The sequence below is a fragment of the Triturus cristatus genome, chromosome 6 (genome assembly GCF_964204655.1).
Source record: "Triturus cristatus chromosome 6, aTriCri1.1, whole genome shotgun sequence".
Classification (NCBI taxonomy): domain Eukaryota; kingdom Metazoa; phylum Chordata; class Amphibia; order Caudata; family Salamandridae; genus Triturus; species Triturus cristatus.
This window is the reverse complement of record NC_140589.1, coordinates 906118902-906146507: the sequence shown is the minus strand read 5'-3', so window position 1 is coordinate 906146507 and position 27606 is coordinate 906118902.

The window sequence follows — 27606 nt, the reverse complement described above, 5'->3', positions numbered from 1 at the left end:
TCTAATTGGTTTTAAATTTCTTGAGCCGAACAGTGTGTACAGTTGGGGTTAGCAATATTCTGGCGGCGAGCGCGGTTCGTATGAGCACATAGGTTTTTTCTAAGTCTTTACTTTACTGTGTAGATTATTCGTTTTAGTTAAGCTGTACCGGCCCAACTGATGCCATGTAGCTTTCTCTTTATAGAGTCAATACAGCATTCACCTTTAGGAGATGGACTTTTTTTACTCAACATTTGAAGAGTCGCCCGTTTAAGTGCAACTCTTGGGAAGGACATAAATACACCGGGATAGGCGTCCTGCCTCATTTAATCAGGTATGTACATTTCTGGGTCCCCGTGTTTATGCATCCACAACATTATTTCCCCTCCTTTCAGGCACTAACATGGTCTCATTCGCTTTTTAGAAGACTGAGTACCGCTGTGATTTTTCTAACACGTGACATTTATCCTACCGGACACCTATTGTGAGGGCTCTAGGTAAGGCAGAATTAGTCCTTCCTTAGTATTATTTTTGTCATTTTCTCAGGCTCTCACTACTCACGGTCTTCTCTTTATCATCTCTCCTCTTCTAACAGAATATACATTATCATTAAAAGACACTGTTGAGTGTAGTGGCCCTCCCCATTGATATAACGCTTGCATCAATACAGTTTGTAAGTACCCTCCAGCAAACATCACATACTGATAAGTGGTACTCACTCATTGGCACAGGGTTATCGTATTGTGGCCTCTTTCTTCATTCTTTTGGTTTGGGGTCTTTCCTGGCCACACATTATGTAACAAGGTGATTGGTGCACTCGTCTTTCTTGCTGCTTTTTATTATTTTGTTAATACTATGGTTGTTATTTCTTAACAATATCTCTCATAGAAAGTATGGGGCGATTTACACTCTAGCTGGGTGACTGTCACATGGTCTGGTGTCTCTGGCTTTGGCTCTTTTTGACAGTCACTTTAGTGATTTTATATGTCTGTCTAGCATTAAGGTTCAATCGATCCAAATGTTCCAGTGTATGGGCTATTAATATACGCTTTTTTATACGTTTTAGGTATCCCCTGGGTTTACTGCGATTCTTTGGTATCTTCCTAGGTCCTGGGGAAGGTGGCTGTACTACCCCTTATAAGCCACCGAAACACGAGTCGACCTATATTGTTCAGATGCTGCTGAACACATCTATCTTACATGGTCGTGGAGACTTTGTAATCTACTGTCTCCCTTGTATACAGATATATTTGTTTGTAAATGTTGTATGAGTCTGTATGAGTTTGGATGGTTTTGTTTGTGTATGGATGAACATTTCTCTTTTGTAATGTTTCTCACTCAGCGGTTATTTGCTTAAAAATGTATTACATTTACTCTTAAATTTCATGTAGGAATCTTTGTTCATTTACATGTATATTTATATAAAATTCGTTTTTTTAAAAAAAGAAAAAGCAATGACATTTTTGATACATATATTCTCAATGTTAAAAAAGAAGTTAAACAACTATGATAAAATCAAATTTATCTCATTAATCTTGGTGATGCTATTATATTGTTGTTAAGCTCATGCTGAATGTTGTTCTATATTTATGAAAGTAATATAGGTCACGAGGGAGTTCTTTATTGCGTGCTTTGAATTTCCCCTCTTCTCCCTGACCTCAAATTATCTTCTCTAGAGGGGTCCCCCTTTCTTTGCATATACAGTTGGGGTTAGGTCACCTAATAGGGCTTGAGCAATAGATTGTCTTGTGAAGCATTATTGTAGTGTCCATGTCTAGTTTCAATCTAGATTATCAAAAATTATATTGCAGTTTTCTAAAAGTGTATGTTACTAATAGTCTATATATCAGAGGCAGGTTGCCCTTAGGAGTGCCAGGGCATTGACCCACTATGCACGGTGCAAAGGAGCTGTCACATATGTGAAAGTAGTCATTTATACTTTCACTTGCAACTTTAGACAGGTCACACTCGCTGGATGGTGGAGAAATGGGCTGCTCCAGGCATGATGATTGGCAGCCAACCTGCCTGTCACTGTGATGAAGTGCGCATGTCAAACTGGTGTTACTTTAGTCACAGACAACACAACATGAGTACTTCAGCTCTCCTAACTAGCGCGGTCAGTGAGCCAGGAGGCTTTGTGTGAGTGCTGAGTCTGCCTGCTCTAACCAATCCGGGTGCTGTTGTCATACTGTTCACTTATACCAACTTTATGAAAGCAGCATAGTAATTGGGTTAGATGACGGACTACATAGGGGCAGTGTGAAGGCCTTGGCAACACTGTTTTATACTGTGGAGCAGACAGACACAGACAGACACAGCCCCCGCGGGCCCTCTGCTCTCACAATTGCAACAGAGTGGAGCATGGATTTAAATGGGATGAGGAAAGTGTGCTAACACTGGCTCCCGCTTTGAAATAACAGACTTTCTCAGAAGCTGGGCCTGAAAAGGTAATGTGGTCCCCCTTTCTCCTTACAGGGTATGCTTTGCTGGTTTGGAGATTGTTAATATACACACCAGGCTTTTGACATGTGTCTGTCCATTCCATTAGGTAATCCACCTCTAGCACCAGTTAAGGTAATCCTCATAAATGGGACATCCGATTTAGGCTGCAATTATTCCTACTTTTAAGCAGGGTTACTTATTTCTCCTAAATACACACAAGATATTCCCAGATTCTGTGTTTCATTGTAATTCAGTTGCCTCTCTGTAGACTCTCTTGCTCTTCCGGCTGCATTGAAATGTCTTACTTCACTTCAGCTTCACAGTTAAGGGCTTGAGAAGCACTGTGGTGAAGTTATTTCCATTTTCGTTTCATTTGTTATTCTTTGTGACAGATTAAATGCTTTTTCTTCCTTTACATGTACGCCGCACAGGTGCATTGGCACCTCAGCTGCCAGGGCCATACTGGGAACAGAAACCAACCCTGGCAGATTGCTGCTCTATTGGTCCTGGGAGTGGGGGGGCAGCGAAAAGCACCCCTCCCGCTTTTGTTACAGGGGGGCGATGTTGCAGAATTGCTGCAAAACCCACCCCTCCGGCCCACCTGGGAATGCTCGGTACCCGCTACGGCCACTCCGGCCTTGTCATCTGCCCAGTGTCCACCCATGAATACACCGGCTTGCTTGTGTGAGAAATAGAGACTCAAATGCTGCCTACTTGCTTGCTTGACAGTATCTGTAACAGCTTAGAGGAATGCTAGCTATAGGTTAAGGGTGATGAGAATGCACTTCGAGATGGATAACACAACATCGCTACATTGCTCCATAGAGACAATTCAATAGATGAATGGCATTAATATTGCTGATACTGCCTCAACTGTTGAGGCATTGCCGCCTGCCTAGTGAACAAAGGTGTGTGATGAGACCCTTGAAATGTCCTGTGGGAAGTGTCAATCCTGAAATGAGCACATATTCACATGGAAGGAAACTGCCATGAAAAAGGGACGTAGGTGAGGAGGAAGAGAGAGTCACCACTAGCCCTGGGCAAAACAATTTCTGCAAACGCTGAAATACCGAAAAGTCAGAGGGGCACATTTACAAAAAAATGTCGGAGAGTGGAGCTCCGCCAAAATCAGCAGATTTTTTAAACGCTGGGATATACCGTATTCACAATAATACGGTGCACCCCTGTGTTTTCCCTAGTGCTGGTGAAAAAAAACTGCCTAGCGCCAACTCAGTCACCCTGTTGCCATGTTGCAAGGGTGCCTGCACTGCAGGGGCTATTGTTTATGTGCATGAACAATAATTCGTGGCAATTTGCACTTTCGATATGGAAAGAGCATAAAACAAGGAGAAATAATGATTTCTCCCTGTATCACCATTCTAACGCGGTGTAATCCATGATGTTATAATGGTGCTGTTTTTATCGCTGTCTCAGCTTTGTAAATCTGGGGCAGCGTGAAAAAGCAATTGGTTTTTGTAGTGGCACGCCCACAGCAACACCCATTGCATGCCTCTTTGCCACAGAGGACTGCAGAGGAAAAGGGCATATTTACCAGGTGGCATTAAGCCACGTTAAGTGGCTTAGTGCCACCTTGTAAATATTGAAAATGGCACTACACCACTGGAGCGTCAAAAAAAGTGATGCTCCGGTGGCGAAAAGGGCTTGTAAATATGCCCCAGAGTTTGTAAATTGTGGTGAAAGGGTTTGGTGGCGACAGATGGAAAGCGTGTGAGAGATATAGTAAGCAACAGCTGTATGTTCACTGCTGCTCTTGTCTGGATCTTTTCAGAGAAACCTGTGTCTGCATTTCAGGGCTTGTAAAAGAAGTGTTATTTATTACAAGCACCTGTGTCTGTCTAGCACTGCCATCGGAGGAGATTTAGTCTAACCTGCTGACTTTGGAACTTGGTGACCCAGTCTGATTCCTGCCCACAGCATTGCACCTCACATTCCTAGTGCTTAAGCGTTTGTTGCAAAAAACTGAGATTCAAAAGTAAAATTACAGCTTCCATTAATGCCTTAACACTTTCAAAAGTCACCAGTCGCCACTGCAACATATCAACTTATTGAAAATACCTGAAGAGGTTTTTGTGGTATTCTCAGACTGTTTTATTTCAAAGAGTAGATTTGGAAACTAATTATAAGAACCCATTCACGCTTAGAACATGCTATATTTCAAAGAAAATGTTGTCATCCTTGAACTATAGAAAAGATATTCATTTGGACTTAAGAACTCCCCAAATGATCTATGCATGCAGGGCAACAGCAGATATTTCACATAGCTATCTGTCATTCATTACTCTCTCTACGTTTACTAAACCTCTGATTTCTAAAATTAAATACGCTACGCGCTGGGGGTCCGCACCGTACCTACGGGGGTGGGGGTACGCGCCGTACATACATGGGTGGGGGTCCGCACCGTACCTACGGGGGTGGGGGTACGCGCCGTACATACACAGGTGGGGGTACGCGCCGTACCGACAGGGGGCTGGGGTGGTACGGCGTGTCCTTCCGCGGGGGGCTGGGGGGACGGTGCGTCCATCCGCGGGTGGGGCTGGGGGGGACGGCGCGTACCGGGCCCCCTATTCCGCTCGCATCGCGGCGTACTCCGCTTTTCCGGCACTTTTTGGGTGCCGTAAAAATATTGCCGTCTGGACTGCTGTCGGTACGAATCGTACTTGCTGGGAAGTTAAAACATGCCTAACTCCGTCCGGACGTCACGTCCGCGGTGTCCCGGATCACATTCGTATGTATTTTGCAGTCGGTCGGTGTTTTTTCCGACTCGTACGGAAATGGTGTTTCCGTGCGAATTGTACTTGTAAGTTTGTATGGTGTTTTTACCGGGTACGAGTCGGACGGAGAAAACGCTCCGACCGACGGTTCGTACCCGGTTTTTCCAGGATCGGAATCGGCCCCTCTATTGGGAATTTACAGAATTTTGTGTCACATCAATGCAAATGTCGACACTTTCACATGCATTACAGAATGAGACTCAAGTTTCTCTCTGCACATTGTAGTCAGAAGAGTTGACAGTGCTTTGGATAGGTTATCGGAGTTTTCATCAATTTTCTTAGTAAGCGGAGGTACGTGAAAAGGACATTTACAACTACATTACAATAACAGTTTCCTCCAGATAATGTTTGAAAATTGGGAGCCTACCATGTCCTTTACCCCTTCTGCTATTACCACTTTCTTCTGCTGTTGCTTAGTAACATTTCTCCTGTCCTCCGACGTTTGTTTGAAACAGATTACAAGTGTTTCATTAATTGGGTAATGACTCAGATGAGTGGTGCACATACTTCTCAAGCAACTGTACTCCAATACACGGCTGCATATATTTTCTTTGATCTCATCAAAATGTAGAAGGTACAGCCCTGAAAGTGACCTAACTCATGATAGTGAAACAAAAGTCATACCCTTTTCGAAACTTTATTGACCTATATTTATCATTGCTGCATCCAGACCTAATCCTTGTGTTTTGTGAATAAGGACAGGTTAGGCCAAACATAACATACCTAGTGATCTTTCACTAGTAGAAAACAGGTTCTGCACCTATGTGTATGTTTTGGTTGTTGTATATGGTAAAATATGACCAAAGCAGATTTATATTTCATAAGGTGCAATTATTAAACCCTCCTCAACATTCAAATTATGTTGAAAAATAGTTCCGCAATTATTGCTAAGGGTTAGAATTTTTTCTAAACCAGCTATACATGACAGATATTTCTCTGGTCTATCATCTTATTGGATTTGAGCGCAGCCTTTGACGCGGTCTTGCATTCCATTTTGGTGAATCATCTTGAAGCCTCAGGAATTGGAGGTGTGGCCTTGCAGGGCTGATCTCTTGTTTGGAGGATCGCTTCTTTCAAGTTTTTTCACACTCCTCGAAATCTAACTCAGTAGCCTTAACATCAGGAGTACCGCTGGGCTCGATCCTGAGTCCTCTACTTTTCATCTTTACGTTTGCCCTTTGGCGAACATTGCGGAAATATCTGGGTTGACCATCTTCTCTCACGCAGATGATAAGTTTAGGTGTGTCAAATTAGAAGCCAAACAGGGTCCCTGTTGGTTGATTGTCATTGATCCAGCAAATGTATACAGACAATTTAGCTAGAGTCAGGTGGGGCACAGGAGTGGAGACTGCTGGAGACATCCTAATTAAGGCGAGGTGTTTGCAAGAGATGTGTCCTGGCACCAACACTCTTGCCACTATTTATTAATGGGTGTATTTCCTATCTCTTGGACACTGAGAACGACTCCCCTAAAATGGCTGAGTCAAAAGTTCCGGGTCTGCTTTTTGCGGATGATACACTTTTCCTTTACAAAACTGTTAAAGTCTTGAATACCCTTTTGGGGAAGTTTAGTATCTTCTGCAGGAGCACTGCCTGGAAATAAACAATAGTTAAACCAATTAAATTGTCTTCAGCCATCGGAAGAAAGTTAGGGAAAACGTAGTCCTAGAAGGTGTCAGGTTGGAATGGGTTGCAGAATTTGAAAATCTAGGGGTGACATCTAATGATTACACAGCCTGCCCAGATTTCGAAAGGTACAATGATTGTAAAATTTAGAGCTGGGTCCATTGTCAGGTTTGCCAACAGGGCATCTTCGTATCCCATTTCACCAGCATTGGAAATATATTAGGCCCAAGCTTGTCGGGCAGCACTATACGTGACTAACCTCTGGGGCTATTGTAATCTTGACCCATCAGTGAGAATCTTTTAATCAAAACCTTTCTTAGACTCATAAAAAGTTTCCCTTTACTCCCTGTAGGAAGTTGGCTTTTTATATGGTATACCAAAAAGAGATATACAGTGCATAGAGTCCATGTATTCTCTCACTAGTTGACAGGGGCTGCTCTAGCAATCACAAGATGCTGTTCTACGGGGTAGGGTGGCAGAGCAGCCTTAGGCTTATCAGAGAAGAGTGTTAGTCATCCGCTGCACGCACACAGAAAATAAATGGTACAAACAACTCAATAAGGAGCTCCACATCGATTTATAAAAATACACCTAGCTTTATACCATTTTAGGCACCAAGATCATAAACATCAGGTAAGTACTTTTTAAAATAACAGGTTTGAAGAAAACAGGTTTTTGATACATTAAATCATAATTGAAGCACTTTGCGGCAATGCTAACATAGTAAGTAAACATGAGCTGCAGACAGTCACTTAACAATGACTTACATGACCCTTCCCCAGGACTTAAGGTGAGTATGGGGCAAGTTCCAAGGCAAAACCAACATGTCATTTCGGGAGGCACTGGAGTGTCCGGGGAGTGTCCAGGTGCCTTTTTCAGAGTCAGTTGATTTTGATTTCAAATTGTAATCGAAGAACTTCATGGTAACGTTAACCTCTAGAACAAAAACATGTATTGCATTTGGGTACTCAACAGCTACTTACAGGACCAATCTTCTGCACTTAAGGTGTGTATGGGGCAAGGTCCAAACCAGCACGAACAGTTTACTTCCAGCAGCACTGGGGCAGCCAGGTGGAGAGGTGACTTATAGCGTTGGGTACTCCATTCAAGTCTACGGAGATCGGTCCTTCAGAAAACAGGCTGCAGGCTCTGACTGGGGGACCAGTCAGGCTGAACCCACAAGGGGGCTTCGCAATGCTCAGGGATATGGGGACACCATTGGTCCTCTTCGCCAGGGGTGGTGGGTGAAGAGGTGTTTTTAGGCATTGGACTTTCGTCACTGGGAGCACTTGCAGTAGAGGGGGCCTGCAAACAGAGGTTGCAGACACAGTTGGAAGTCCACAGTGGGGAAGTCCAAGGTGGGCTTTGTCTCTGAGGGCCAGGGGACGACGCAGGTGCCATTGGCCCACTTCAGCTCAGGCTAGGAAGCACGGGTGCAGAGGTGCTTTGTGGCGTTGGTTTTGTTCGGTTTAGGTGTCTCACAGTCTTATTTGGGGTGCCTCCAAGATGCATTGAAGCAGCTCTGCTGCTCCACGGGGGTCACTGGTTCCTTGTTGAAGGCAGGCAGGCCTCCCAGGATTTGAAGACACAGCAGCTGAAGGACTAGACTACTTATGGCATACTCTGTTGGGAACAGCTGACAGGCTAGTGGGGCTGGGTTAGTTGCTTCTTCAACAGTCTGTGCTTTTGCAATTCTTCAATGTCCTTCTTCGTAGGTTGGCAGGAATCTGATTTCCTGGTGTCAGGACTCCCCTAAAACCTTAATTTAGGGGTGTTAGGGGAGTGAAGGGTCGTAGCCAATGGGTTGCTTACCCCTGGGTTGCTACGTCCCCTATATGATCACTTCCTGGGGGAAGTGGGCGTAACCCTGTCCCACAGATTCTAAATTTGTCATCACCAAGATGGTCACATCTGAAAAGTCGCATCCACTTCAGGCAGCCCAATTTAGGGGTAGTACTCGCCTGAGGGTGGACACACCTATCTTGCATAGCTAATTTTCCCACCTGTCCAGGTGCCAAAGGGCTCTGGACAAAGGGGGACAGTTTCCTCTGAAAGAAGCAAGATTTGCATTCCAAAGGCGGTAGGCCTCTCTGAAGCTCCTCGGACCTGGAATGCTATTCCACAGGTAATCTAATGGGTGTGGGTGCAAAGCACCCTCCCTCTTGAACTGACTTGGTTTATAGGCCAATGAGAGCAAATGTCCTCACCCTTGGGGGTCAGAATCCTGCCTCTAGTTACTGGTAGGCTTTCAGGGGGCACCTCTAAGGTGCCCTATGTGTGCACGTATTACTAAAACCAACACTGCCTTCAGTGTGGGTTTATGAATACAAGATGTTTGATACAAAAGATTCTTATTTTCAGTGAAGCCATCATGTAGCTAGGAAACTTGTTTTCGCATTGCCCAGCACATGCTTTGAAAATGGCTTCCCTTATCACTTGTACTGGCAGTAATGGAACTGACCAGCATGGGGGCATATCTGCTCTTGCAGTTATGCCCTCATATGTAGTATAATGCACCCTGCTGTAGGCTGGTAAGGTCTGCTGAAGGGGTGACTTACTCATACTGTGGCAGTGTCGGCAGGCAGGGCACACAGGCTGTGTGCCACATTGTTTTTTCACTTTTGTCTGCACCAAGAAATGCAGCCTGCAGTGACAGTTTACGTAAGTGTGGTGAGGGGTCCATTAGGGTGGCGCAATTTGAGCTGCAGCCATTGGGGACCCTCTTTGCTATTTCAGGCCCTAGCTACCAGGGGTACCATTTACAAGAGACTTACAGAGGGTACTGAAGGCATCACCAATTGGGGGAAACACTTGCACAGTTTTCAGAAAGAGACCTGGCACTGGGGACTTGGTTAGCAGGAAATCAGTGCACATCCAGTCGAAATCACATCACATACCAGGCAAAAAGTGTGGAGTGACCATGTCGAAAAGGGCACTTTCCTGCACTCCTGTTAAGGCTCGATCTAAATCTCAGACAGATTTCCGATGCAGCCTGTTTAAAACCTGTCCTTTATTGGGTCAGGTTGTGGACGACAGAGGACCTGACCCCATATAGATGTTGTTTTAACAAGATACTGGATAACCAGCTAGCACCAACAATCCCTTGGGTATATCATGTAAAAACCTGATTCACTAGGCTAGGATTGATCAAATATTGGCTGCACCCTGCATCAATTCCAGAAAGTGCTAGAGAAACCGTCAAATTAGGCTACTGGGAAGCTAACCTCAGCTCAAGAACTTAAGTTGTTCCAAACTGGCAGTCTTACAGATTCCTATCTGACCTTTAAAAGAAGTCCTCAGTTTGAAGATTGTTTGGTCTATGTAGATGTCCCACTGCCAAGAACTTTGTTTATTAAATTTAGGTTAGGGATTCTGCTAACTGCCTCTTTTACAAACTCTTGGAATAAGAAATATACATCCACCAATTTTTGTCCCATGGGTTGTGATGCTGTTGAAAGTAAACCTCTTTTATTCATTTTCTGTGTTTAAGCTAAGCAGCGTGCGTGCTAGATAGCCCATCTTTGCTGGCTTCTTGGGTTAGATGACTGCATAATACACTAAGATTATGCAAGTCAGATAATATTGGCATTATAGTATACTTAATTTCCAATTTTTTTCATTTTATTTGGCACATTCGAGCAAGGTCTGTGGGGAAAATATACAATCACAAGGGCTTTTATGTGTAGTTTTATGTTCTACAAGAATTCTATTCTATTTGCCTTTTTATTGCACTGTGCACTTTAACCTTACTTATGATAGCTATTAGTTTTCTTAGCCACCTTAAATGTGCTAGTAGCTTAGACTTTCCAGATTGTTATGCTATGGTGGATTTATACCGCGCACAAATACTCAAGAGTGTACTGGCGCGTGAAATAACCATGACCTGGTGAAGCGAAGAATTTACAACGGCTGCTTGAAGAGGAAGGTTTTAAGTTGCTTTTTAAAAAGTCTGAGGTCCTGAGTGTTCCGTAATTCCAGGGGCAGGGAGGCCCATGCCGTAGCTGCTTTAACGGAAAGGGACTGACCCCCCAGCCGCGTTCTGCAGAATCGTGGGATCGCCATCCGTCATTGGGTTGCAGAGCGCAACGATCTGTTGGGGACATAGAAAGCAAAGTGCTTCCTGATGTACATTGGTCCAAGACCGTGCAGAACTCTATACGCCAGGGTGAGGGCTTTAAATTGCATTCTCTGGGCCACAGGAAGCCAATGCAGATCTAGTAAATGCTATCTTATGCTAGATCTTCCAGAGATCTTAAACAGAAGTCTAGCCGCGGCATTCTGTATAGTCTGTAGTTTTTTTGCAGATATCCAGGAATAACATTATACAGAGCATTGGCATAATCTATGCAGGAGAGAATGAGAGCACGGGCGACCATTTCCTTGGCCGGCCTCGGAAGCAGGGAGAAGAACCTTCTTAATGACTTAAGAGTGCCAAAGCAAACTCCGGTGAGTTTCTTAATTTGCACCGAAAACCGCAGGTCTTCTCCAAACCAGACCCCCAAGTTCTTTGCTGGAGCACCCTCTCAGTTGGGTCGAGGGAAGTCTGGAGGCCACAAAGTTTCTCTGAAGGCAGACGGAATCTGACCATTCAGAAGGACCTCCAACTTGTCCTAGTTGCATTTCAGTTGGGCATGGGCCAACCACTTAAACACAGATGAGAGACAATTTCTGTCGACAGGTCGGAGTCCTTCCAGGTAAATAGGAGCTGGGTGTCATCAGCATAGGCAATTATTTTTGCAAATAGGCAATTATTGTTTAGTGGACCTTTTTGAAGCCAACAGCAAGGCATTCTCTTTAAGGTCTTTGCTTTTCTGTTTTTTCTCTCCAGTTTCAAGGTATCGTAATGGTAATGGATTCACTATGCTCTTAACTGATTCTATTTATTTGTACTGTTTGGATTTGCAATTTAAATATTATTTATCTTGTTCTTTATATGTACTTTAAAAATGATTTTGATGTGTACTTTAATGGTTCTATGAACCAAAATAAAGTTATTATTGATTCATTAATTGATTGATTAAGTTCTATATACCACAACAACATCTGCTTTGACAGGCCTGGTGTTTACTGTAGAGATGGAATCCATTCCACATCAAGGAATGTTCCAGTTCTACTGTCGAGATATATCTATAAGGGTGCACAAGGAACTATTAACACAAAGGCTTTTTTCAGAGCCACCCTATGACCCAATATTTTCTATATAATTGTATTAGTCCAGCAGGACCAAAGAGGGGGAAACACATTTTTATAGGTGTTCAGCTAGTCCCATAGGACTGATTTTACACACCAACATTTATTAATCCCCTACCTCACACTCAAAGGACAAAGCCTGTATGTGATAGGGCCTTCCCACACAATGGGAATTCGGTGTATTGAGGGAATGCCCTCTCTGTGAAGATCTCTCTACAGGGAGAAGAATCTGCAGAGCAGGGGCTTGGCCACCTGATTGGGTTGGATTTCTGGAGGGAGTGGGCTCTTCATCAAGACTTCTATACAAGTCAAAGGATATGTGTATTAGAGACTTGGCAGCCTAATGGTCTTGAATATCTGAAGGCAGTTGGCTCTCCACCAAGACTGCTGTACAGGGTGAAGGATACATATAGTAGAGGCATTCTCACCTAATAGGGCTTGAGTTTCTCGAAGGAGTAGGCTCTATGTTAAGACTTCTGCACAAGGAAAAGTGTGTGCATAGTAGGGGCCAGCTAAGAACGCCTGGGTTTGTGGAGGGAGTGCATTCTACATGAACAATTTAGTACAAGGCGCAGAGTGTGTGTAGTATGGGCTTGGCCACTTAATGTGACATGAGTTTCTGGAGGGACTGGGATCCAATGAACACTTTTGTACAATATCCAGATTGTGCATAGTAGGGGCTTGGTCACTCACATCTCATTGATTACACCTGAGAGATCACCAACCAACAAAAAAGTCTGGTACAGAGTGAGGAGTGTTTGCAGCAGGGGCTCGCCCATCTAATATGGGTATAGGTATAGTGAGGGAATGCGCTTTCTGTAAGAACTTCTGTAGAAAGCAAAGGTGTATGGCTGAACAAATTTACATCAAATCACAAATAGTACACTTTCCGGGTAAAGATCAAGCTTTCTGCCAAATGTGTTACTGTGTTCAGCTGTTTTTCTGTATTGCTGTTCCAGACTCCTTATGGAAATTGGCAAGAGAAAAAGTATTTTAGGCCTCCTACCCCCTTTTTTAGTTCTATATTTTAAAAGATAACACCGAAACTTTCCAGGATGGAACTGCAGTGGATTACCTTTTCTTTGTGAAGTTTTGTGAAGATTTATCAAACATCTCCAAAGTTATTGGTGAAAAAACTGAAAGTCTGACTAAACTATAGCTTTACAGTTGTGTTACACTTACATATCTAAATATTCACTTAAATAAACAATTATTAATGTGAAATAATAGTAAGGTGAAGATTTTAGTTAAAATGTTACTTTTCAAACTGAAAAAACACTGAAATTCACCACTTACAGTTAACTGAATTAACTAACCATGAACAGTGTTGACATCAATAATGTAATTTTTGATGTAATCAAATAGTGATGGATAGATTGCTTAAATGAATTTCAGCCACTGGTAAAATCTAGGGGTCATATCACAGCCCAGACTGCTCCACTATCATTACTTGCGCTTGCTTCCTGTAAGTGCTCCCAGGCCTTCTCTCTTAGATGTGATTTCCTTAAATTTACTACACGCTTTTATTCAGCTCTACATTTTTGAAAGTCTGTGGAGCTTCTTGGCAGTTTGTGTATTTCCTCCTTCAATCTTTTAAGTGCTTTAGAACACAGTGAATGCAACCCCCCCCCCCCTTCTCCTTCTGTTTAGCCTTCTTTCCGGCAACAAGAAGACCCTTCTTAATACACTGTGTCACTGGAACCAAGCTATAATGTGACGTCACGTGTACCAGCCATTTGCAAACTTGTCTCTCCATCACACACAACTTTAGGGTATACCACACCCTACCAACAGCCACTCTTTAGTACTCAAAGCATCCAGTTATGAAGTGCACCGACCAGAGAGCGCCCTCTTCAGCACTACACATATGCCACTTCTTATCCCATTCATCAAGTCTCTGCCACCATGTTTTTTTGGTCAGGGCTGAGGGCTGGACACTTGGACACCCCTATGGACAATGCTGGATACTTAAACAGCAGCATTACTTCTATAAATTATCATCATTGCTTGATGCCTTCCATCCATGTAAGCCGCATATTAATGAGAGGTGGGGCATGTAGCCTCGCTCTCTTGCATCCCTGCACTCCAGGCCAATACAGGCCACTGTGATTACCAGCGCATAGTGGATCACGAGCTGGCCTGGGCTGGGATTGCTCTTCCAGTGCTAGGTTGGCAGTGGTAGCATCTTGGTAACGGTTGGCCAACAATACTCCACCCGATGAGGAACTCCGCAGAATTTGGGGAGTTTTTCAGTCACTCCGCGGAATTTCTCGGAGTGAAACTCTGCGAGTTCCGCCCACCCCTGCTAACTATAACATCACTTCAACTTTATATTTTTTCCAGTGGATTTCTCAGGTTTTTTTTAATTATAAAATGAAATATTATAACCATACCTAACTATAACATACTTTTATTTATTTTTTTCTGAGAATTTCAGTTGGCATAGCTAACTAAGCCTATCCTGTGCTACGCATGGCTGGATGCAGGACTTGGCCTGCAGCCATGTCCTGTGCCCAACCCATGTGGGGGGCCGACCCCCTGCAGAACATGGTCTTTGGCTGTGTGCATTGTAGGTTGGCCATGCCTTCCCCTGTCACTCCACAGGCACATGACTTTGGGCCATAAGTAGAGTTGGGTTAGCTACAGGGTTAGGTCTGCGAACAGGCCTTGTGCCCAACTTCCTACAGGTGGGCAAGATCCTGTTGGTGTTATCTTTGTGAACTGCTCTGGTAACCGCTATACTACTGCGAGATAGCACAAGGGCCACACTGAGTGCTGCACTAGTGCAGCAGTACCAAAGTGCCATGAAAAACAAATATATATTTTATTTGACCCCATGGGATGTCCTTCTGAGCCCCTCAGCAACAAGGGCCAGGGGGTTTGCGTACCTTCCCTTGTCATCTAATTTCTTACTTTTATTTTTATTCTGTACAACATGGGGCCTGAGTCCTGAAGTCATAGAATGGCAGCCTCAAATTTCTCTTCTCATTGCATTCAGCCAATAATATTGAATGTTTTGAGCTCACAACACCACAGTACTTGGAGTTAGTTCCGCAGTTATACTCCGCAGTTATACTGCATCTCTATATTCATAAATATTGCACCTTCATTTTTCAAAAACTGCTAAATGGATTTACATCAAACACAAAATGTAGGCTTTTTTTGTAAAGATCTATCTTCCTTGACAAGTTTAGTGTAATTCTGTTTAACTCTTTTGATGCTGTTTAATCTTCCTATGGGAAATTGCATGGGGAAAATATATTTTGTGACCCCTCTTTGCTTGACTTCCCACTTGACAGATCACCCCAAAATATATCGCACAGCATCTGAGTTGGCTTCACCTGTTTGATGGAAAGATTCAAGAAAATTCATCAAATGGTGCCAAAGTTATTAGCAAACCAAAAAATCCGTATTCTCTGGAAACATGTTCCTAACTATACCTACACAGTGGCACAGTGGGATGAAAGCTGTGTGGCAGGTGCAGCAGAAGTACCTCAGGTCATGTGCAGTCAGAGAGTGGGCTACTATGGGGGGTTGTGAAAAGAGCCTGGCTGGAGCCTAGGCACTCAAACCAACCAGCCTCTCTGCAACATAGTGGGGTTGGGCCTATAGCCTGCTGAAGGACTGGCCCTGCATCCAACCCCTGCAAAGCATGGCTGAAAGACTGCACAGCAGAGAGTTGGTTAGTTGTGGTGGGTTTGGGACCACAACATTTTGTAATCTTTTGTTTCATAAAACTTTATTCGGCTATCAAAAACAGCCATAACATAGAATATCACAGTTAAAACTATTAAAATCTGTTTTGATATGATTCATACAATGATAATTATGAAATTCATTTGCTGTGCTATTATATAATACTTTTCATCACGTTGATAGATTTCAAAATAAATAGGGCAACATTATAACATACCTAAGGTTCATTTAGAGTCACCAGATATTTGATTGCTACTTTATGTGATCTAATATTCTGTGCAACAAGCATAGGTTTAGGATTAAAAAAACTAAAATTCTGATAACATTTACAGAACAATTGAAAGTGCAATGTGCTTTGTTTGCTTTGGTCGTCACAAGGGCAAATAGCCATATCGGTTGGACGGGACTTCATAGTTGGAAAAGCAACTAGATGGTGCAAAATGCCACAACTCATTCTTACCAACACAAAACAATGCTGACTATTAGTCACATATGATAAATAGCTATTTCCTCCCTCCTTCAAGTTCAGAGACTTGTAAAAGGCAACTGTTGATATGTTCCTATCGTTCATCGATCGTTGATCCAGTCTATACTGAAGAAAGTTTTCTTTAATTCTCCTCTTAGTTCGTGCTAATACCTTTATAGGATCTGACCAGATAAATACATTTAATAACCCAGCGAGGGAGGAGATAATAAACAGTAGAAAAGGGATACTTAGTGCATCATTCAAGGTTAAACAATCTGAAATAATTTTTACAGTAAAACCAGTTTCTTCCTTTGCCCATAATGAAGCCCACCATAACAGTGGTCTGGCTAATAGAAAATCCTCTTAACACTGTAGTCCGACCTCATGATGTAAGATAGTATTTGATACAGTGGAAGGTATGATTAATAAACATTTTAAAAAGCTGTTTTCTTCTACTTGCAGGGCTGTGCTATTTGCATAACCCCAGAGACCTGCCCAATATAGGGCTGTAGTCACTCCTAAATAGCTACGATTTTGTTAGTTGGTCGGTTCCCTAATTTTGAGGAGACATTAAAAATCCCTTGCGATGCCTTCCTCATTTTAGCTCTAATGTTTAAAACATGTTGTGAGCATGAGCAATTGACCGCAAATAAAATACCCAAATAACAAAACAAGTTCACTGAAACAATTTGGGTATTATCAATAAAAAATGATTGACAGGATTTATGCTTAATCCAACAGACCATGGTAAATGTATTAGATTTTTTAATTACCATTTTCTTTGGAGTCATAAAATCTGCGAAAACATAAATCAGTCTCTGGAGGCCAACTGGGATTTGTGCTATTAATACCGCATCATTGTCATATAACAATAGAGGTATTGGGTGACCAGCCGCCAGTGGGCCATCTGCCTGGACCGACTGCAGGTAATTATCCACCCCATTGATAAAAAGGGAAAATAATATTGGTGCTAGCACACACCCTTGCCAAATATACCTCACCCCACTTTAAATTTGGTCGAACATTCCCCCTGGGGGCCAAATAGGACTTGACTAGTTGGATTTTCATAAAGATGGGAGAGAAACCCAATGATTAGCCCGGGTGCACCCAGGGAGTTCAGAGTTGACCAAAGTAAGTTATGGTCGACCAGATCGAAGGCGCCACTTAAATCGGCAAAGCATAAATAAAGTGCGTCTGCCTTAGCCCTAGTATATTTACCAATTGATAGCTCTAAATTGAGACACTGTGCGTCACGTTTACGTTACAAATGTAACTAAAAGCTGGTACAAAGCATTAGTAAATCTGGGCTTATATTTGTATGTTGCACAACACTGTGCCAAAGAATGCTAAATTTGCAGATTAAAATATACTAACAGAATTTAACTTTAAAGACACTAACATAACAACCAACATAAATTTTTTCTCAATTTTTTTTAACCAAGACAGAAGGTTCATCTGAACTTCTGAACTTGGATCCAAAATGGCGAGCAACTACTAGTTCTTCCCAAACTCTGTAATTTTGCCCCCCCCCCCCCATGGCTATTATTCTGCAACACTTGGTGTAGCACATTCCAATAGGCCAAACAGAGGATTGACATACATCTTTGTTATCAGGACTTTTGGTGGTACAGAGTCTCCGTGTTGCACACAAGGTCAGTCACCTGAGGTAGAAGCCTTCTCCTCCTCTTCTTCACATCTTTGTTTGGCAGCCACGAGTTGACTTGTATGTCATGCTCTAGGATGTTTCATCATCCCTCAATCAATCAATCAATCAGGGAATTGTAAGCGCTCTGCTCACCCGTGAGGGTCTCAAGGCGCTGAGGGGGAGGTCCTAGATCAGTCTAGCCGAAGAGCCAGGTCTTGAGGGTCTTCCTGAAGGAGTTCAGGGAGGGGACTCGTTCTAGGTCTTGGCTGCAAGGTGGGAGAAGGGTTTTCTGCCTGCTCTGGCTCTGTGGATGCGCGTGGTATCGGCCAGTGCTAGGTTGAAGGTTTCTTTTGGGTACGTGGAAGTTGATTCTGTCGTTGAGGTGTTTGGGTCTGTTGTGGTGTAGGCATTTGTAGGCATTAGTGAGGATTTTGAAGGTGAATCTTTTCTCCATGGGGTAGGTACTGGGTGATGTGTTCATGCCGGGGGATTCCGAGGACGAGTCTGGTGGTGGTGTTCTGTATTGTCTAGAGTTTGCAGAGTAGGGAATTTTTGATGATGACGTAGAGTGCATTTCCGTAGTCCAGTCTGCTGGTGATGAGTGTGTGGGTGACTGTCTTCCTTGACTTAGGGGTGATCCACTTGAAGGTCTTGCGGAGGATGAGGAGGGTGTTGAAGCAGCTGGAGGTGACTGCGTTGATCTGGCGGGTCGTGGTGAGTGATGAGTTGAGTACGATGCCGAGGTTCTTGGGGTGGTCTGAGGGGGTATGTGGGCTTCCAAGGGCGGTCAGCCACCATGTGCTGTCCCATGCTGATGGGGTGGTGCCAAGGATGAGGACCTCTGTCTTCTTGGCATTGAGCTTTAGGCAGCTGTTGGTCATCCAGACTGCAATATCTTGCATTCCTTTCTGGAAGTTGAGTTTAGCGGTGGTGGGATCTCTGGTGAGGGAGAGGATGAGTTAGGTGTTGAGGCTGTGTTGTCGGATGATGGCTGCGAGGGGGGCCATGTAGATGTTGATGAGGGTCGAGCTCAGTGATGACCCCTGTGGGACTCCGCAGGTGAGTTTAGTGGGGTCGGAGAGGAAGGGTGGCAGCGTGATCCTTTGGCTTCTTCCGGTGATGAATGATCCGATCCAGTCCAGGGCTGTTCCTTGTATGCCTGCATCGTGTAGTCTGGTGGCTAGTGTGCGGTGGGAGACGGTGTCAAAGGCCGCTGATAGGTCGAGTAGGATGAGGGCTGCAGAGTGGCCTTGGTCCAGGAGGGTGCGGATGTCATTTGTAGCAGCGAGTAAGGCGGCCTCTGGGCTGTGTTGCTTCGGAATCCTGATTGGACGGGTCGAGGACAGTGTTCTCTTCGATGAATCGTGTTAGTTCCCTCTTGACTGTTTTCTCAGTGACTTTGGCAGCAAAGGGGAGGAGTGAGATGGGCCGATAGTTCTTGAGGTCGGTGGGGTCAGCCATGGGCTTCTTGAGCAGAGGCCTGACTTCTGCACGCTTCCAGTCATCTGGGAAGGTGCCTGTATTGAAGGTGATGTTGATGCTGCATTCTAGTTCGGGTGCATTGGCGGATGTGGTAGACTTTGGTAGGTGTGAGGGGGCAGGGGTCGGTGGGGGCCCTGAGTGGATGCCTTTCATGGTCAAGGCGGTGTCATCAGCCGTGATTGGTGTCCAGTTGGAGATGATGGGCTGGCTGGTGTCTCTGGGAGGCAGAGGGCCATCTGTGGCACCTGGTGGATGGTTGACAAAGTTGTCGTAGAGGTTTTTGATCTTGAGGTGGAAGTAGGTTCCAAGCTTGTCGCAGAGGTCTAGGGATGGGGTGATGTCTGTGGCTTTGCTGCATGGGTTGTTGAATTCTTGAATGACGCTAAAAAGTTCTTTGAGGTTGGTGGAGTTGGCGAGGATTTTGTTGTTGATGAAGTTCCTCTTGGTGGCTCTGATTTGGTTGTGGTAGTCTGTCATGGCGTCCTTGTTGGTGGTGTGGTTTTCGGCTGTCTTGGTGTTTCTCCAGTTCTTCTACAGGCGTCTGCAGGTGTGCCTAGCTTCTTGGAGGGCGTTGGTGAACCAGGCGGCTTTCCTGGGGTGGTGTCTGTCGGGGTTGCGTAGCGGGCAAGCTCGTCTGCGGAGTTGGTGATCCAGGTGTGGAGTTCTCTGGCTGCGTTGTTTGCATCAGATGACCAGGTGTGGTTGTCTCGGGTGAGGGTGGAGTTGAGTTGCTCGTCGGTAACCTTGCTCCAGTTCCTTTGTGGTGGGCGTGGGGCTGGTTTGGGTGACGAAGTGTACGTAGTAGTGGTCGGTCCGTGGTGGTTGCATTGTGTGGCTGAAATGGACATTGTTTCCTGCCGCGAAGATGGGATCGAGGGTGTGTCCTGCTCTGTGGGTCGGTGTGTTGACAAGTTGTTTAAGTCCGATGCTGGCGAGTTTGTCACGAAGGGTGGTGGTGTTGGGGTCATTGGGTTTGTCGAGATGGAAGTTCAGGCCTCCAATAAGTATGTAGTTTGTTGAGGCGATGGCGTAGGGTGCTATGAAGTTGGTGATGGTGGTGGGGAAGTGGGTCCGAGGGCCGGGGGTCTGTAGAAGATGGTTCCTCGGAGTGTGGGTTTGGGGGTGGTTTGGATTTGGAAGTGCAGATTTTCGGCAGAGGTGAAGGTATTGCTGGAGGTGTCGAGGCAGAGGGTGCGTCTGTGGACGATGGCGAGGCCCCCTCTGGGGTGGTTGGGGCGGTCTTGCCTCTGGATCTTGTATCTGTCTTGGAGGGCGGTATTGATGTTGGGGGCGGAGAATGCAGTGGTCCAGGTCTCTTTGAAGAAGGTGATGTTGGGTGAGAGGGAATCGAGTAGGTTCCAGATTTCCATGGCATGTTTGTGTACGGAGCGTACATTGAGGAGGATGCATTTAAGGGTGTCGCCGGTGTTGGAGGCCGGCGTGTCGGTAAGGGTCTGTCGGCAGTGGAGGCAGGAGAACTGGCCGTGGGTCGTGTTCGGCCTAAACGAATGCCAAACAAATGCTACTTGTAAGAACCTCAGCTGAAGTCCTTGACGCACAGGTTACCTTTACAGAAACTTACTTCTCACTAGCCGGTATTGTAAAGAATTGCCAGTGGTTTTAATCTGACATGGTTGTTGTGGGCTCCTCCTACGACTGAGACTTTTGACTGCATCTCTTCTCCAGAAGACATGTTTTTGTTTCGTTAAATATCCCCGAAAAAGGAAGGCCCTGACAAATAGCACAGGACAGGGCACAGAATTTTAAGCCTTCAAGTGCAAGTCAAAGATCAAGGGTTGGAAACTTCCGCAAACTGCATTAATATAGTCATTTCAACCAATAAGATGTGTAAGTTATTGGTACCATCTACAATGTTAGGTACAGTGGTACCGCTGCACTTAAAAATGCATAAATATTGCAAATGATTACTAGAGATCTTGATTATTTGTGCCTGTGCGGAAACCTTCTGCCTCAAACCTAAAATACAATGGGGCATATTCACGAGGAAGTGGCGGTGAGAGGCATTAGCCTCCTTGGCTTAACGCCTCTCACCGCCACTTCGGTAACGCCAGGCTGCACCCTATTCTCAAAAATGTGGCGCCAATGCAGGCACCCTTGCACCAGAGTGCAAGAGTGTCTGAGAGCAGGGAGATTTGTTTATGTACAGGAAGGTGTCCCTTCCTGCACATAAACAAACCTAAAATGCTGTTTAGTAACTTACATGTGTGCTGCTTCATGCACACAGGTAAGTTACAAAACAGCATTTTTTAAAAGGTCTGTTTATGTAAAGGAAGGAACACCTTCCTGTACATAAACAAACCATGGCATTTTGCTATTTCCATGTGTGCTGCACAAGGCAGCACACATGGAAATAGCAAAATTGAGGCGAAATTAAGCAGTTCTCCTCGTTTCGCCACCTTAAGACCGAGATTTTTCTGGTCTTAAGTTCGGCGCTGCCACCTATTATCGCCCCCCCCCTTGATAATAGGTCGCAGCGTTGAATTCAGTGAGTGTTGCAGTTCTACGCCCAACGCAACATCCACTGCATGCCCCCTTTCACGCTAGGTTTAGCGTGAAAGGGGCCCTATTCTCAAGGCAGCGTTAAGCCAAACTTGGCTTTAAGCCACATTAAGTAGGTTAATGCTACAGTACCGTAGCACCTTACGTGACATTAAAAAAAAATGAAAGCAAGCATTTAATTGGCCAGAAAGTAATAATTGTTAAAACTGGCTCACAGGCTGTAGAAAATAACTGGAAAAATGTCTTGCATACCATTTGCCATTGCTAATTGACACATGCAGCTGGAAAACTTTAGAATCCAGTCATCAGACCATCAAATTTAAACCAGCATCAAGCAGTGCGTGCACTGGTCCCGATTAACATCACCATCTAAGGATGTGGATGTAATTGTGGTGCCTCCAACATCCTCGGCACAACCATAGAATAGGGCCGAGAAAGATTCAATCATGTGGAAATGTTTTACCCATCCACCAGGATTTTTATTTTTATGTCCATTCTGTTACTTGTACCTTGTGCAGTCAGGTGCTGTATTGAGGAAAGTCAGGCATTAAAGTCAGGCACTATTCCATGGGGACAAATGGAATGTCGAAGCATCAACCAAACCACATGGCTCAGGCTGAGATGGAGAAGCAAAGAAAAGAAGATCATGAAGAAGAGGAAAATGCATCACCTGAGATTATACAGGAGGCAGAAGAAGAGGATGACCCTTTCATGCAGTACTACACACCATACTGCACTATGTGTAAAAATAAAACAAGAGCTTTTTCTAAAGCTCTACAACTGCATATGAAGGAAAAATACATGGACTTATGCAAATCTGTCCAAAAATAAAACAATACAAAAGCCAAAATTAAAATGTTTACATTTAAGGCAATGGTTTAAAAAAATGCAGATAAAAATGTTTACCAAGATAGGAAAAAAAATGATTGTCTATAGAGTGTGTCATTTATCAAATTCCGGATAAGAAAACAAATTACAAAATTGTTAAAGAAAAAAAAAATGAATGTCAACAGGCAAAGACCTGTGTAAACCTATATCTTCACAGAGCTAGTGGCACTATACAGAATGGGTATGGTTGATTGCCTGTAAAGAATTAGAAGCAGTTAGAGAAAGGAGCCCTGACTCTGTTTGCTAAGCTCAGTGCACATAGACTTGGGCTGTGCAGCATGGTAGTCGCCTACTTTACAATGCTTATACACATCTGAAAACAATCACTGAAAAAAGAAAGGTTAAAGCAATGTTATAGTTAGGTATAGAAATAGGAATAAGACATTAACTTACATTAAAAAAACAAAAAAAAAGTAATTCACTGGAAGAAAACAAACAAATGTTATAGTAATCTCACAGTTAGGTATGGTAAAAAGACTATGGGGCAGATTTATGACGACTGGCGCATCCCTGCATATCAGCAGGGATGCGCCAGTTATTATGCGCCACAGCTGCGCCACCATGGATGCGCCGCATTTATAATGCGGCGCGCACCATGGGGCAAAAACGGCACAGATGCGTGACGCATCTGTGCCGAAAAGTGGCGCATTGCTGGAGTTGCGTCGCAAGCGCGACGCAGCTCCAGCAATGAACCGGGGAGGCCCTATCTCTACAATGCTGCGTCAATCCTTACGCCTGCTTCAAGCAGGCGCAGGGTTTTGACGCAGCATGGGCCTAAAAGTGACTGAGTGAAATCTTGTAGATTTCACTCAGCCACTTTTAGGAGGCGTTCCTGCGCCGGAACGCCCCCACCTGCCCTGGAACGCCTACATGTGGCGCAGGGCTTTACAACGTGACGCATCTAGGAGATGCGTCACGTTTGTAAATACCCCGCACCATGGTGCAGGATTTGCGCCGCTGCTGCGTCACAAAAGTGACGCAACGGCGGCGTAAATGAGGCGCAAGTCAAACATAAATCTGCCCCAATATCTTTCAGGACAAAAACCCAGAGATTCATAAAAAAAAACAACAAAAAAGACCAAAGGTTAAAGAGGCATTATAGTTAGGTGGCGAAGTCACACAAGACATAATATATAAAAAACTAAAAACCATTGAAATTCATCGCTTATAGTTCAGTGAGCTAACTCTAACTTGTGCCCCTATCATGCACTGCATATGACCTCACATGTTACATCACTTATGATATTATAAATGACATCATGGATGATATCACTGATGGTATCTAAAATGTCGTCTTTGAGTGGAGTTGGAGAAATAAACCACGGAGGCACATCAAATTGTGTAAAAGAGAGAAGGTGATCGAGACAGTGTGCCTGGGGTATTGATTGGCACCCTAGAACCAATTCAAGTGTACTCATGTGCAAATAAAGGCATGTGGGTGCACTCATTCCTGTTAGGTGTCATTTATTTCACCCTACACATGGAATGCCTTGATCGAAGGGGAAATTACAAGTGTAGGTGTGTGATGTTTGCAGTATGACTGAATGTGTTAATGATGAGTGAGCCATGTGTTTGTAGATGAATATTACATTCAATTTGCAAATTTGGTTGTGGTATCAGGGTGGTGAACAGTGATGTCTCCAGATGGTATATGCTGATAATCTATTAGTACACCATTCATTATTGATTTGACACTGTCCAACCACTGTGCTGCAGTAATCAAAGTAACAGGTGGATTGTGAGGTTACTAGCTGGCCACACACCTGCAAACATAACACCTGAAAATTGGCCCACCAAGGAAACCTAGATAGTGTCATAGGGGTTTATTTACAGGCCCATTGCGCTGCGTCACTTTTTTTTAAGCATTGGCTACACAGTGTGCGTGCCAATATTTACAAGGCCACATAATGTCACCCTGTGTGCCTTTCCATGGCCTTGTAAATATGGGCCCCTTTCACGCATTACTCTGCGTGAAAGGACCGTTCCATGGGTGTTGCCATGGGTGTTCCTACGCAACATCCATGGAAATGGAACCTGACACATTCCCAGATTTAGAAAGTGTTGTAAACCTGGTAATGCGTCAGAATCCTTTGCTGAGTGGTGCAACGAGGAGAAATACATTTTTTCTTCTAATTTTTTGCTCTCTCTATGTGTGCTGCATTCTGCAAAAAATCAGCAAAACGCTATTAATGATTGTTTTTGCACAAGAAGGTGTCCCTTCCTCTCAACAACAATCCTCCCTGCAATGCAGGCACCCTTGCACCATGGCGCAAGTGTGTCTGCGTTGGCGCACGGCTGCTGTTTGTGAGCCTGCACAGGGGAGAAGGACAGGATTGCGCCACATCTTGTAGATACGGTGCATTCCTGCCCTTCTATTTTGACGCACAGCAGGAAGGCTTGCTGCGCTGCTGTGCGTCAAAATATAGTAAATGAGATCCACAGTTCATGAGTTATTTCAACCCGTAAACCCTGCCGGATGGCAATGTCACAACATGTAAACAACCTGCAATGATCTTGCAGCCTGCATCTGGGCAGCACTGTGTGTCTAGTCCTACAGGCTCCTAGCCATGCTGTGCGAAGTGATATACAGCACAGAACCCTGCACAGGAGTAAGGGAGCCTCCTTGAGAATGCACACTTTAAACTCTCCTCAGGGAAAAACATGTTTCTAATCGAGAACGCCCTTTCCCATATCCCCCAGCAAATGTAGGGTGATCCGTTTCCCTTTCCATCCTGGAAGGAGAGCTACTCCAGTCCTCGACTGAAATAAATCTCAGACCATTTCACTGGAACAGGTGAAAGACCCATTTGGGAATGCCCCAAACTCCAATGGAAACCATGCTTTGGATCTCCCCTTCCCACCCCTTGAGTGGGTTGGACCTTTTTCATGGCCTCAGCACTCATGACAGAGGGCACCACTGTATTTACACATGCCTGTAAGCCCTAGCTGAATCCTCAGCAGATGTAAAAAGGTGTTTTGGTTAAATGTGTACAGCTTGATTCACCTTTGTGAATGGCGCCCATATGCTTATGTGTCACGGGTTTTTATGATAAGCGAAGCTGCTATTTCTGTTCTTCAGCTCCATACTTTCTGGTTTGTGATAAACGCATTCATTGCCTAATGCTGACATCTTTACTATTCATTTTTAAGGATACATTTTGCCAAACGTTGTAAAATTGTTTGTTATCATTCATCCCATCCTTACACCAAGAATGTCTCATTGAAAACACAGTTATGTAAAGATAATCCTACACTGTCCCTCAGTGGTCGTATGTGGTAAGACAACTTGTATCATGCAATATAACTTAGTTGAAGGGTGATATATTATTGAATGGTAATATTTTGCTTTTAGTTTTACATATCTTATATCACAAAAGAAATTATGTTGACAGAAAACAATATTACATGGAATTTAAACATTATTGAATGTATTCATTAATTCTGTTGAGTTTTGATGAGGCCAAACATTTCCTGTAAAAAATAAACGCCCTCTCATAGGCTTTGTCGAACGTCACATTTTGAAGTTAAATAAACTCTGAAATCAGTTAGTACAAATTCAGCCTGACAGACAGGCAATTGCAAACGATCGGTGACCTCAATATTCAGCAGCACGGGCAGCCGGTTCCGAAAAATGTAATCCTTTATACTTATGTTTTTACAGCTTAATGTCTGTTCCCTGTTTATGCCTTTTTAGAAATGTTGCTGGTCGCACTACGGACATATTTATGACCCATTTTGTGTCGCGTTTGCACCACGCAGCGTGGTACATATGTTACGCAAACCTTAAGTGAGATTTATGAAGTCACACAAGGCCACTTTGCGTGGCCCTGAGCAGCTCCATAAATCTTGAGTAAAGCAACGCAGCACACATTGTTGCACTGCCTTACTCTGGCCTAGGAAAGGTATTCGATTGGCGTTGCATGGGTGTTCCCATGCTACTCCCATGTATTTAGATGCATTCTCAGATTTACCAGAATTGGTAAACCTGAGAATGTACCGAAAAGATACATCTCTCCAGGTGAGAAGTGACAAGGAGAAATATCTTTATTTCTGCTCATTACTTTTTCTGTATTCAGCAGCACACATAAAAAGAAGTAAATGCCTCAGGGGAATGTTTTGGTGCAGGAAGGTGCCCCTTCCTGCACAAAACAATACTGCTTGCAACAGAGGCACCCTAGGCGTTAGGCTGGCAAAAGGGTGCCAGAGCAGGGAAAAATGCAAGGCTGTGTCATATTGACCTAAATACTACACATTCCTGCCTTTTCTCTATCACACAGTGCAGCAAGGTGACTTGCTGTGCTGCATGACAATTTCATAAATATGTCCAGACATCTGTAAATAAGCATACTCTTTTCTAAATAGATTTAGGCAGAGATGCACCACTCCACAGTTACCACGCATGTTTGTGTCATTCCCCACATGCCTACCCTCTTTTTTCTTCCATGTGTGATAAATGCACACACAGAGTGAAGACTGTGCCAGGATATTGAAATGTTCACGTAAGCACCTCCTTCTTTCATTTCAGGCCAACCCTGGAAACCATCAAAACCCATCCTAGCGATGATGAAGATTACATCTATATCCCATTGCATGATGCCGAATAATGGTCTCCATTCCCTTGCAGATGAGAGCTGCGTGGGTTAAGTGGAAGGGAAAAACTAGCTATGGTGAGTGCTTTGGAACAGGGATCTGGTCCAGTATAGGTACATTGCTAAACAGCCAACCTGTGAAAGGGGTATGGCCGGGGGTTTAATAGGGGTTGCTGTACTCTTTAAGAAAGGAAATCATACACAAAAGCAAACTATGAAGCTCAATGTATACTGTACAGCCTCACCAGCCCACCATGGGTTCTGTGAAGTTACTTGTTCTAGAATAGAACT